Source organism: Balearica regulorum, chromosome 30 (assembly GCF_011004875.1).
Source record: "Balearica regulorum gibbericeps isolate bBalReg1 chromosome 30, bBalReg1.pri, whole genome shotgun sequence".
Taxonomy (NCBI): domain Eukaryota; kingdom Metazoa; phylum Chordata; class Aves; order Gruiformes; family Gruidae; genus Balearica; species Balearica regulorum.
In genome coordinates this window covers 1028606-1042127 of record NC_046213.1, presented here as the reverse complement: position 1 = coordinate 1042127, position 13522 = coordinate 1028606, and the positions used below count along the sequence as shown (strand labels likewise).

Below are 13522 nucleotides of genomic sequence, written 5' to 3'. Positions count from 1 at the left end.
GTTAAATAACGAGTCTCGGTCTCCTCCGAGCAGCTCGGGACACGTGTATTTTAAAAGCGCTTAACGCCAGCGGCGCCCAACCTCGGCGACGAGATTCAACCCACAGCTCGGCCACGGGGTCTTTCGAACCCACCTGAAAGCAGCTCAACTCCTCGCAAATTCCCCAAAATTCGGTATTTTTTTATCCCACGTACAGTCACGCCGCCCGTCGGAAACGCGTTCTGGACTTACAATACGAGGCTCGGGGTCTGAAACGACCCAACTCTCTTCTTTCAAGGCTGAAGAAACTAAAACAAAGCTGTGAAAGGAAAACCAGATGCAAATACTCAAAAGTATCATGTCAAACCCACCCCCCCCCCGCCCTCAAAAAACAGAGAAGTGGTTTTATAGTCAAATTTCTGTCTGGTTGAGAGACTCGCAGTCTGAGAGATCCCAGAAGTTGCCCTTTCCTTTCTCTTAATTGCAGAGACGGCCTTGAAAGACTCCAAAAAAAAAAAAAAATCACAAGTTTAGAAAGTATCAGCAGCTGCTCGTTTTGTTACTACAAGTCTGACACAGAGCGGAACTTTCTCCTCCTTCCTTCCCTCGGCACGCTCACCCACGACCAGAACTTATCTTTAGCACGAGGCCGCGGCCAGAAAATCCAATTTTCCCCCCCCGTTAATTGATAATTCGGTACCGACGATTCTCGACGAGAACTGAACGGACGAAACCACCGCGTTTTCTAAGCCACGTAAAAATTAATTCAAGGGTTTATAGCCAGAGCAATCGACGCCAACCTCAAGGTTTATCCAGGAGGGAAGACATTTCGCGCAGCAAGGAGCGTGACTAACACCCGGACAAGTCGGGCGACGTAACATGGAGAGCGCGGTTCTACTCCCACTTCAATTAAAACGGGAACGAGAAGAAAAACCGGTGATCCGCTTCGGGGTCAGCGTGCCCCAAGCATGTACACGCTGTTAGAGGAGCTTCGAGCTCCGAGCAAATTAAACGGGGATTTTTTAGAAAATCGCCAGGCTAACGAGCAAGCCAAACTCGCTTGTAAATCACTCCGTCGGCGACGATGAAATAAACTTTCTCCAACAAAAGGGGGAAGGACACGTCCTCCCGAGTTGCAGGAAGGTTCCTCAGTGCTGAGATCTTCCTACTAATCCTTACCACGGAGTAAATTATTCCTTTCAGCCCAAATTAGCTCGTAGGTGAGGTCAGACAATTCTGACATCACACGACAAAAGCCCCGAGCTCAGGACAACGGTGCTGAAGAGCGTCAGGAACCACCCCGAGATCTCAAGCGCAGGTCCTGCAGGTCTCGGACCGACCCTTCCCATCTTTCAGAACCAACACCGGGAATATTCCGGGGTGAAATATCACAGTTTTGGGTTTGTAAAGCCGTTTCTTAACGCAAGATCGCTCCCCCGCTTCCCTGTGCTATTTTTCAACCGCGCCGAAAAACCCCGGGTGCAAACAGATGGATCTTCACCACGAGCTACCGCCCGTTCCTACCTTGCGTCTCGTGATAAATCGGAGGGGCTGTCAACCTCCTTAAGCTTAGTTTGAAGATTAAACAGGTAAACCTAAGTTCTCAAAGGATGCCTCAGCATATTTTATCAATAATATGCTTAAAATGAACATCTAAAAGACAATTTCCTTCTAAAAAGGTCAGGCTGCCCGTGAGGATTACAATCCTCTATTCAAATGCCGAGCCTAAAATAATCTCACCTTTAGGCTAGGCTTTTTTAGCAGCATGTTTTGGGCTCCAAACCTTTTAATATCAGCCTAACAACTACGCTTTGCGTTCCTCTTCAGCCCACGTCTGCAGATACCGAGAGACCGCAACTGCTTGGGCGCTATCAATCCTCGGCAAGAACACGGGCGCTCCCGAAGAGCCGCCTTTCCCGGAGAAACCCAACTGCAAAGTAAGAAAGGACGAGCCAAGGTCGGACCAAAAATAACTGATAAAAAAAAGAGAAGGCAAAACAAAGATGGTTTTAAAACAATGAAAAAATGCAGCGTCCTTAACTGGTTAAATGCGTCCCAAGATATAGAAAATAAAAAGATATTAAAACCAGCAGGATAGTTAAACCGGTTAAAAGCGAAGCTCGGATGAGACGTTAGATCACACCTAAGACCTCAAAGTCATTCCGGGTCCCGTTAAGAGCAGTATCTGATAAGCAAAGATCTAATTAACTAACCCTTACGCACTCGCACGGCGCTAAAAAAAAAAAAAAAAAAAAGAGAAGACATCCCCCCAAAACCGCTCCGAACACCCTGGTCACGACACATCCTCTCAGCCGCTCGTATGGTCAGCGGACACCGAAACACTTCAAAAATTCACCTTTTTTTGTTTGTTTTTTGTTTTTAAACTCCTCGGGCTCTGCAAACGGTCGGAATTTTCCCTTGGGACTAGAAGAGCGATCGGCAGCTCCGCAAACAACCATCCCTCGACAGGCACAAGGTCAGCCTCGGCTGTAAATACGGCGTCTCCGACTCGACGGCGGGAATAAGCGGCGATCTTGTTTTTTCTTGTAACCCGATCGGGTTTTTACAGGGAATTCTTCGGTCCAGGACAGCGTCCAGCCCTAAACGCAGGCAAGGAGAAGCGGTAAAAGGCTCTTCGCTACCTTTATTTTACAAACTGACCCTTTTCCGTTGTTTTTGCGCTCAGAGATACCTTAGTTTACCTGTTCAGATGTTCAGCAACAGCGTAACAAATCTAATTTTTCCCTCTTTTTGCTCTTTATCCTCCTTCTTCCCCACCCCACACCAGGGACTCTGCAGGCAGAGGCGGCATTTGAAAGCAGAAAACATCGCTTCGCGAGCGGAAAACAAAAAAATAAAATAATAAAGAAAGAAGAGATGAAACTTTGTCCCGCAGACCGACGCCACACCTTTCCCCTTCACTCTTCCCACGGGGGAGAACCGGACCGTGCCCAAATTAACTCTAATTACACCCCAGTTCAGCAGGAAAGGATCACGCCGGGGGTTTGGAAGCAGCGTAACGTTGGGAATTGTTTCCTTAATACATCAAAAATAACGGCGATGTTTCGATTTGAGCCAGCAGCGAAGCTCAGACTTTACTTTTTTAGCGTTTGTCCCTTTTCACCGAGTTCCTCCCGAAACCAGAGCGAGACGCGGAATATCGAACGCGTTCGGGTTTTCCAGGTGAGGTCGGTGCACGTGCCTACCTACAAATTTAAAAAAAAAAAAACCCCAACCACAAACATCTCCGGCAACCTTTGGACCGACGATTTGCACTCTAATCCCATCCTCCCCCCATCGGTATTAAACTCTGGACTCCGAGAACCGACTCCGTCTGTACGCTCGGCAACGAAATAAAGACGCAGCTTTGCGGCTCGTACCGTAAAGGTAAAAAAAAAAAAATATATTTGGCACCGTGCGCAGAGGGTTTGAGGTTTTACTACCAGGATTTTCCTGCTGCTGTTGTTCCAGTAGATAAATACGAGCGTTTTATCACCCCTATCTCGCAAACGGGGAAATACCTACCGGACAGGAATTAAAAAACGCTTTAGAAGAATAAATATAATACAACCCAAGATGATAATTTACACCGAGGGGGATTTTTGGGCTGGCAAAGAAACTGCTTCTTGTGCCAAAACTTTTAATTTTGGCATCAGCTTTGGTGAAATGAATATTCCTTCTGCTAAATTTAAGCAGATTATCACCAAGAGCTCACTCCGCGGGTTTTTCCCCCCCTCCCCGCTCCCTTAGGAGGGGATGAGCTCCAGAGAAGAGTCGTGAGCATCAGGACTCAAAGGATTGGGTCGAGCAATTTAAATTGATTTTTTTTCTCATTTTCTTTCTTTACGTGGAAAATCAGCGCCTACCCGGCGGCGTCCAGACTCATTCCGGCCCTTCAAATTCCAGAGGAATCAGGGAAAACCTCGCCTGAGACACCGAGCTCCATCCAAAACCGCAGCTCGGTTCCCCGAGTTGGATTTATTAGTTTCAGCTTCCAAAAAAAGCTAATTAGAGACAATTCGAGCACAAATCTCAATCCCTACTATGCCACAGCCCGTACACACACGTAATTAATGAGGAGGTACCAGGAACAGCTCAAGTTCCTACTTTTTGAGGCAGAAACTAGTTTTAAATTTGATCCGAGCGGCGCGTTGGGGTTCAGAAGAGGCTTTGGGCACCGGGAACAGATTACGAGGAATCGGTTGGGGTTTGGGTGTAGCCAAGTTGGACGGACACGAAGTTGATTTTCCACGAGAGGAAAAAGAGATGCGAGCTCACCGTTTGATTTCGAACGTGGCCGTTTTCAACCCTAATCGGTAACTCCGCGAGAAGAACTTGAAAATTAAACTGAAAAATCTTCGTTCTTCCAGAAATCAAGGCTTTACGTACAAAATATGATGCTTTTAAAGATTTTGTCGGGAGGAAAACAGCTTTTATAAGGAGACTGATTTAATTTGTAGCCTTGCTACAAGGCTGATGGCTCAGCCGGCTCACCGGCGAGCCAGGGCTGCGACGCCGGGATGTTTTCGAAGCGGAATTGCCGCTTATTTCATCATAATCCTCCAAGGTTCGGCTAAGCGGGACCCAAGCTCACCCCGCCTCCGCAACTGCCTCTCCCTGGAGCCATCGGATAACCGGATAAACCAGCCTGGCGAAGGATTTCCAAAGCAGGGATGCTCTTAGCGAACAGATTTCCCGACCCATCCGCAGCCACTCGTCACCTAGCTCGTTAAAAAAGGAACCGTGACAAGTAATTCAGCATGGAGACCTGGCAGCCAAAAAAAAAAAAAAAAAGCTATAAATTCCTCTCTTTTCAAGTTATCCTCTTCCAAAACAAGAATTTGTGTTAAAAAATGAAGAACGACCGTTTTTCAGGGAGTTTAGGGAAGACAAGAGGTGGGCTGAGCTCAGGAAAGCTGGACCTACAAGGACAAAGAGCCTCACAGCAGTTATTTAGTACTGGTTTTAGAAAGTCTGCAGCCCAACACAACTTTACTGAGTATCTTCTATTTGATCAATCACCACTAATTAATTAAAACACAAGCCCACCGGTCTGATGTCCCGTTGGCTCCGGTCTTATGCAAGCCAGGGGCGTAGGCACAGACTAAGACAGACTTTGCGCTGCGGAGCTTTAAGCCGGGCTTAAAGTTTCAGGACCAAATCACGCAGCCGCTCTGGGTTCCCAGTCATTCTCGCTCAGCAGAGAAAAACTCCCTGCCCCAGGGATATTTTTTTTTTTTAAGGTTATTCCTCTCACTTTTACGCCTCCTGAGCTCCTCTACCAGATAGCGAAACAGTTTTGGGGCGCAGCTGAGGATTTTTCCCATAAAATCAAGACTCCGACCCCACGCACGGACGGGTTCCCTGCGCTTCTATGTGGCAAATGCATCCTGGACATCTCCTTGTTTTTTATTTTAGTTAAAAAAACAAACCCAAAACAAGGTGAAACCAAACTTTTTTCACCCGTATTTCACTAAAATTAAGTATTTTTAGGGTTCAACTGATCTTACCTAAAGCTGAGATCTACCCGCAGAGGAACCGAGTCGCGCTTGCGACGCCAGCAAACAGAAAAGGATAAAAAAGCGACACTTGCTCTGCACCATTTCCACTTCTTTTCAACCCAAAACTTCCCCGGGAGACGGCAGCTCACCGGCAGCACGGGGCTCCGGTTACCTGCAAATTTTTTCCCTCTGGAACTCCGGTCGAGTCTCAGGCTGGGAATAAACCCAGCACCGTATCTGCGGGCTGAGCCTCTCTATAAACACGAGTTTTATTAAAAAATAAATCAAACCGCACGTTCCCGAGCCAAATATCCGATCCTTTTGCTCACTCTGTAGGAAATAAGCTGCAAAAACACTTCAAATATTCAATTTTTTTCCCCGGCATCCTACCTTCCGACCTCTCCACTAGCAAACAGCTGCTATTGATAGGGGGAAAAAAAAAACCCACCACCCCTACGGCAAATTGAGATTACAGCTCGTTAAATAGTTCATTTATCACAGCTCATTTCCTAGAATTCATTTCTCATAAACTTCAGGATTATTCTTTAAATAATTCGTAACCCTGATGGCTCCAAGCGCGTCGCAAATCTCCGGGATAAATCACCCTGGAAAAGCTCAAATAAGTTCTAAACATTATTTTAACGAGCAGGTATGACATAATTTAAGTTTCCATGTTTGTTTTTCTTTCCTATCGCAGTTATTAAAGCCAAGGTGCTGGCAGACAATAATTAAATTAAGCTGACACGATACTGTAAAAGACTATTTAATTGCTGAAGTACCCAGGTTCGTTTAAACATATAATTGCTTAATTACACATGTATTCATTTAACATTATTCAGATTTTTTAAGCCCATTGCTCATCACAGAACTAAGGCAAAACACCGACCTACAAATATCAAGTTTTAATTTAATTCGGCGTCCAAATAAACCACAAACCGCTTCGTTAGCGCCGCTCTGCACCCCTCTAGCTCCCTCACAGCTCGCTAAACCTAATAATCTATCAGTGCTAACGAGGATCCACACAAATAAAGTACAACTTGAAGCTTTATGAGTCAAACTGATTTATTTTTGGGTTTTTTTTTTAAGTCGGGTGAACGCGGTTTCGCTCCAGTAACTCCCCCAGAAGTCGCTCGGTGAGTTCACGTCAGTCCGGTCAAAATAAAATCCGACATATTTCAACTATCCTTCTGCTAATCACTAAATATATTTTTTTGTTATATATATTTTTTTATAACCCCAAGATGTGCTACACACCAGCCGCCTCTCGATCTGGGAAGGCACGCCCCCCCCCCCCCCCCCCCCCGCAAAAAAATTTCTAATTTTCAGCAATGTGCTGAAATCTCAGGTTTTAACTGATTTACCAAGGGCAACGCACGAGGATCTCGCGGCACAGCCGGCCAGTCAGTTAAAATATCACAGAAAAAAGGAAAATAATTTGCAATCGGGGGAAGACGGACCTGTCCCAGGAAATTCGTGGAGCACATTTGTTTTGCGGGCTCCAAGATCCCTTTGCTTCCCGCGGGACACCAGGTTTTGGGGTATTTTGTCTTAAAAACATCCATTTTTTTCCTTGCGGGTTTGATATCGTCGTTACAGGACGTCAGACGCTTGCAAAGCCTAATTAGGTTTGAAATACGTTATAACAACAACTTAATTGACCAAAAATCAGCATTTGGGCTAAGCCCGGACTAACAAAGGCTGGAAAACCCGTGCGCCCTCGGCTCCCTCCCTTTCTTAAATCGGGAATATTTTTTTTCAGAAAGGCAACAAATCAACACTAAATCCCTCCGATTTCAAACCGATCCGTGATTTCCTATTTCCGGGCTATCGCTTACGGAGTTTCTGGTTTCAGGATGTTTGTCCAAGCCCTCGCCGCTACCGAACAGTTCCTGTTTTCGGTTGGGTTTATTTTTTTGGGGGGAGGTGGGGGGGGTTTGTTATTTTTTGGTGGTGTTTTTTTTTTTTTTTTAAGGCTGTTTTATGTTTCTTGGGATCTGCGCCATCTCGGAGCGAGAGCTGCCCGTCAGGGAGGGATCATCCCGAGCCCTTTCGGAAAAGTTATAATTAGTAACTCTCCTCCTGCTCGTGGTAACGAGCAGTGATACAGACCCGAGCTGTTAACGAAGGCACAAAATTCTCCCCCTCAAAAATAGTAGGAATGGTAACGAAGCTGCTTCCTCCCGTTAAAATAGGGATTAAAAATAACCAGGAGATAAGTTTTGCTTCTCAAAGGCAAGCTGGCACTTCCCAAACCCTTTGGTCTCAACAATTTTGGATAAAACCTTCCGATTTTCCTCCAATTCCGGATAAAAGCAACACACAGCATAAAATCCCCACAGGAAAAGCTCAAAAATAGCACAAAAGAGAAATAAAATGCGCCTAAAAGGAAGAGTTTTGGGAATTTCAGTCTCACTTCAAGGTATTTCGCATCCCGACACCTTTCCCTCGATGCTCCAAGCGATATCTGGATCCGTATGGAAAACATCTTGTCCCGCCGGAGCTTTCCCTGCGTGGATGCGGCCGTCCTAAGGCAGGAGATGTGAATTAAGATTCCGTAAGTTTGTAACGCCAAAAACGTTCTTAATAATCCTTCCGGTCGTCGAAGCGGAGAGAAATGCAATGCCGGTTTTCCGACATCTTCCCCAAATACCACCAAAATTCCCAGAGTTCCTGGAGAAATCCGAGCAGAAAACCCTCGTGCTGGAATTTAACTTTCACTCTCGACCCAAAACGACCTTTCGGTATTTTTTTTCCAAACCGATATTTAACACATCTCGAGCCCTTCTGAGCTATTTAATAAAAAGAAGAGGTTGCAGAGAGATTTGCAGAAACTAAACCCAGGAGTTTTTATCATGAACCAACCCCAAAACATCCCGGTTCGCTCGACGGGAGTTTCGTCGTGCTGCTGATAAACCCTTCGCCCTTCCAGGTCGCTGATCCGATACGGCGTAAATTAATTTGTGCAGAATTCCAGTCCTTTTTCCCTCCCCATCGCTGTGAATTATCCAGCGTTCGATTCTGGAAGTTTTAGAGCCAGACGACGACTCCCTTCGTGGTTTGTATACAACCGGGGCTTCTTAATCCTGGCTGAGGAAAGTTATTTTGATATTCTGCTTGGAAATAAGGAAAAGCGACGGGCTCGAAGCAGCCCGAGGACTTATCCCAGAGGAAAAGGGACACGGGAGCTCTCCGCGCCGGGATTCCCTGGCTCTGCCGGGCAGTTTCCCCTCTCACATCCGCTCCGCAGAGCCGCTCTTTGAGTCACGCTAATCCCAACCCAAAGAACACCACTAACGCTGCCAATATTTCTCCAAAAGCTTTCGGATTTAGACCTCAGAGAGCTTTACGACACCTATTGTTCAATCACACCCCAAGAAAGCTGTACCGATTCCCTCGGAAGCTTACAGACCCTTCGCTTTCCTCCTTTTCGTAGCAAGAAATATCAAAAAAAACCCAAAACAGATTAAAACTGGACTCGGACCCTTCCTCCAGCGGTTCCGGGGACCGAGTTCTTCCCCGCCGCTTCGGCCGAAGCCCAGACACGATTCGTCCCAAAACTGAACGTCGATGACACGCGACGAGCCAGGAGGTGATGCAAAAATCCCTCCGAAAAGCCGTTAGCGGATGTTTTTCCTTATCCGCCGCCTTCCGGGGGGGAATTCAGGCTTTGTAGGACGCTCCTGCGCCCCCGTCTATATTTAGGAAGGCAACACTCGCAACGACCCCGCTGCTTTAACGAGGAGGAAATACGATTTCACTGAACATCACCCATCCCCACAAACGACGAGGTAACGCGGCCGGGATGCGCCTTTACCCTCCCCGTTCGCCGCCAGATCCAGGGTTCCCGCTGACTCAAATCCCACAGATTTCACCCCGTTTTTGCCGGCAGAGCTGCGCCCGGGTTTCCTTCTCGGCGGAGAATTTGCGCGGGGTTAAGGTAAAAGATCTTCCTGCAAATAAATGGTTTGCATTCCTGAACTCGGTCCAGACGCTGTTTGCCAGGAGATAATTACCAGGCTATAAAGTTTACTTTAGAAAAATTGTTCCAAAATACCAAGAAATCGTAACAAGGGATGTTTGATTACATACATTCGATTACAGCTCCCCTCAACCGAAGCGTGGAAGACCAAAAAAATTAACTTAAAAAAAAAAAGTAGTTAGAAACACGGGAGTGAGCGGGGTGAGATCGATTCCTACCCGCGCCGCTCTCCGACCGAAGCGCGATCCCCATTTCCTCTTAAAACAGAAACGGGATTTACGCTAACGATGGCTTTGCTGCCGGCGGTAATTTAGCTAATAGCCGCTCACCTCCACCAAAGTCACGCTCGGGGTATCATCAGATAATGCAGCAGCAACAGTTATTCAGCTTTGAATAATTAATGTGGTTGAGGGGGGGGGATAAAATAATCAGGAATGCCGCGTTTTACTACTTTTAAATGAATAATCCCATTCTCCGCCAAGGTGCAAAGATTAGAGGGCGTGTGGGAACAACCGGCCTCGTGCGGGTGTTTTTTATTCCCCTCCCCGCCCCCCCGGCTCCGTACAACACGTTTATTTACAGTCGCTATCGCGGTTCCTCGAGTTCAGGTGCGGAGAATTCAAATATTTTCCTTTACCTCATGTTTTAAAACGCAAAGGGGCCCTCGAGTAACGCCAGAAAGCAGCCGAGGGCGACCTTTAACTCACACGGCCTCAAACCGAATACCAGGAACTTGTTGCGACGTAAATTCGATTGCCATTAATCTCTGCAAACACCTACGTTAGTAACAATCCCACCGAAGATGAATCAGTTACGCAGTAGGGTCGCAGCAACGTTTTAAGCGTTTGCAAGGTTGAACTCTTCGATATTTTGGTTGCTCAAAGCAGTTTGGTTCGTTTTCTTGCCTAAACCGAGCTAAATTTGGCCACGACAAGCTTAAACGGAGCTCAAACAGAGCACTTAAGCTTAACCTAAAGTCACCGCGCCGCAAACGGGTAAAACCGAACCTCCGTAAAACTACGACGAGCGGTTTAATTGGCTGGAATGACCCTGAAATTGTGATGGATGATGCAGATACGAAAACCAGACGCTGATAATTCAAGCCGAGCAAAGCAGCGACACCGGGACACCTCGCACAACCGGGGGTGTCCCTTCGCCATCCCGTAAAGCAACGCAAACTCGTTACCGGCTTAATTCTTTACGTTCTAACACGCATCCCTACGAGCGACAGCGCTGCCCAGATTTATTTTTAAAACGGCGCTGCGAACCGTTTGACGGAGCAGAATAACGGGGATTTAAAGAGTTTTCTTGGGAAAACTTCTGCCGAAGAGAGCGGGGAAGTTTTAACGTTATTCGGACTAAAAATTATTTGTGGGAGGTTTTTTTTGAAGTTTGAAAAGCGTGAGTGAAAATAAAAAGCAGCCGAAGATAATTGGAGGAGGGAGGGATAAGGATGGGCTCATTAATAAACCTGAGAGCAGCCCGAGTTTATAACGAACAAACTTTTACTCTCCGCTGTTAATTAGCGGTGTAAAGCCGTATCTCTTACGGCCAACACGCATTCGAAGCCAGCAAGAACGGCCTTCGCTTTCACACCAGCGGCTAATTACCGCAGGAACCGAGTGTCTGCGCAAATGGACCCCGGTCCTCCGGTATTTCACCCAGGAATCTCCCGGGGAAAGAGCAGTCGGTCCCCGGCCGGCTCCAGCTTCCAACAGCACCCAGGTTTCCCTCTTCCCACCCAAAACGATGCCCAAAACCATGGGAAAGCGGCTCGAGAGATTCCCCTCTCCCACAGCTCGGCCTTCTACCTTTATAATTTCCAAACAACTCCTACAAAAGTAGAAAACAACCTGGGAAAACAGGGGAAAATTGAGCTCGAAAACGTAAAGAAACCCACCAGCTGCAGGAGATGAAGACCAGGCGAGTAAATCGCCCTCTTGAAAGGGGCCCGAGGAGCAGTCGAGAGCCCGCGGAGCGGCTGTTATGGCGGGGAAGCCGTGAGGAGCGGCGGGCGGGCGGCTCGGTACCTCAGGGCCGCCCAGGAAGGCACCGCCGCTCCCCCCCCCCACACACCAAGGGCACCGGGCCGGCGGGCACACACGCACCGCCCGCTCCCGGCCCAACCTGCCTCCGCTTCTCGGCTCCGGATCGCCTTTCGCCGTTCTTCCCCCCCCTCCTCCTCCTTCTTCTTCTTCTCCCCTCAGCTCTAAGCGAGCGGCCGCCGGGCCTGGCTGCAGGGCGGGGGCGGGCGGGCGGCCTAGGCCTAACGGCGCGGTGGGAGCTTTCCCCGCCCCCTACGCTAGGCCCGGTCCGGTCCTACCCAGCCCGGAGAGGGTCCCTCCGGTGAAGGGCGAGGCGGGGGAAGGCGGAGGCGGCGTCACTCACCGCGGGCCGCGGGGCCGGGCCTGGCCGCTGCCTCCGCGCAGAAGCCGCCGCTTCCTCCTCCCGTCCGCCGACAAAATGGCGGCGGCAGGAAGTGCCCCCGCGCCGCCCGCCCCGCCCCGCCCCACCGCACGCACTCTGCGTACCGGCCCGCCAACGGCGTAACCCGCCCCGCACCCGGACCTACGATAACGGCGCAACTCACGCCCCCCCCCCTCCGCACCCTCCCCTCCGCCCCGGATCTACGCTAACGGCGCAGCGGGGCGGGGGGGCGCCGCGCGGGTTACGCCACCCCCACTCACTCACACTTCTTCCCCGTACGCAAACGCCGCAGGGCCGCGCCGGCCTCGCGCAAGCAGCGTAACCCGGAGAGCGCAGGCGGGACGGCGCTCACCGCTCTCCCCCCACCCCGCCGACCGAGCGCCCCCCCCCCCCCCCCCCGCCACCGCTCCGTACCGGCCGCGGGGCCGCGCTTCCCCCGCCAAACAGCCAGGCCGACGATTGCGCAAAGTCCGTACGGCGCGGAGAACGCACCCCCCCCCCTCCCCGCCCGCCGCCTTGCGCAGCGGCCTACGCAGCCGGCGCGTGACCACCGCTACGCCAACAGCGTCCCCGCACACCACCCCCACCCCCCATCCCACAACCCCGCTTTACGCCGTTTGCGCAGCAGGCCTCAAACCTCCGGGCGGGCTCCTCGCCGCAGTTTACGTAGGCCTCACCTGACGCAGCGGCCGCATTACGCAATGCGGGTTACGCCGGCGGGGCGACGTACGAGGCGTTGGTGAATCCCGGCAACGCCCCCCCCCCCCCCCCCTTCGCTTCCTCCTTCCCTCACCCACCGGCCGCTCCCTCCGCCGCGGCCCCGGCTCTTACCTCAGGCGGCGGCGGGACGAGGCGGAGCCGGCCGGGTCCCGCGGGGCGCGGAGGACCGTGGGCGGCGTGACGGAGCGGCGGGGGGGAAGGAGGAAGGAGGAGGAGGAGGGAGGGGGAAGGGGGGAAGGGGGGTGACGGGCACCGAGGGGCAGCGGGTCCGGCAGCGGCGCCGCACTGACCTCACCGCGCTGCGCCTGACGTCACGGCGCAGCGGGGGCCCCGCCCACCCGCGCCCCGCCTTTCGCCGTGACGTCACGGGATGAGCGAGCGAGGGCGCGCGGGGCGGGACGTACACACCCACCCACCCCCCCCCCCCCCGGGTGAGCCCCGAGTGATGCGCTGGGGTATGACATCACACGAGGCGGGGAACCACCGCATGGGGGAACGATGACGACACACACACACACGGGGGGTGTCCCCACCCCCCCCAAATCCCCCCCTCCCAGCACCGACATCCATCCCTGCGCCGAAGGAGGCTGAGACCGGGCCCCAACTCGGTGCAGGAATGAGCAGGCGGCGCCACGGCGGTTACGTCACGAAAAGTCTGTTTTTTTTTTTTTTTCTGGCCAATTAACTCACCTGGAAGGGGATTTCTTGGGGGGAAAAAAGCTTTTTTTGGGCAACCCCCCCCCCACACACACCTTGGATTGATTCTGCATCCGGCAGAACACTCGGCAAACAGCAAATCATCGCTGCTTTTTTGGGGAGAATCCACGAGGAAACGGGTTTGGTGAGAGAGGTGGCCGCACCCCGCAAATTCTGCCGGAAAAGGGTTTGTTTGGGGGGGAAAAAGTAACGATTTTCT

At 50.7% G+C, this 13522-nt stretch overlaps 1 protein-coding gene across 1 annotated transcript in view; it reads right to left on the bottom strand.

The window, feature by feature from the left end:
* Positions 1-12586, bottom strand: part of BRD4 (bromodomain containing 4) — a 41679-nt gene extending 29093 nt beyond the window's left edge. Inside the window, exon 1 of the mRNA XM_075738208.1 lies at positions 12564-12586. The gene's annotated coding sequence lies outside the window, so the exon portion shown is untranslated. The remainder of the gene's footprint in view (positions 1-12563) is intronic.
* Positions 12587-13522: the final 936 nt, after the last annotated feature.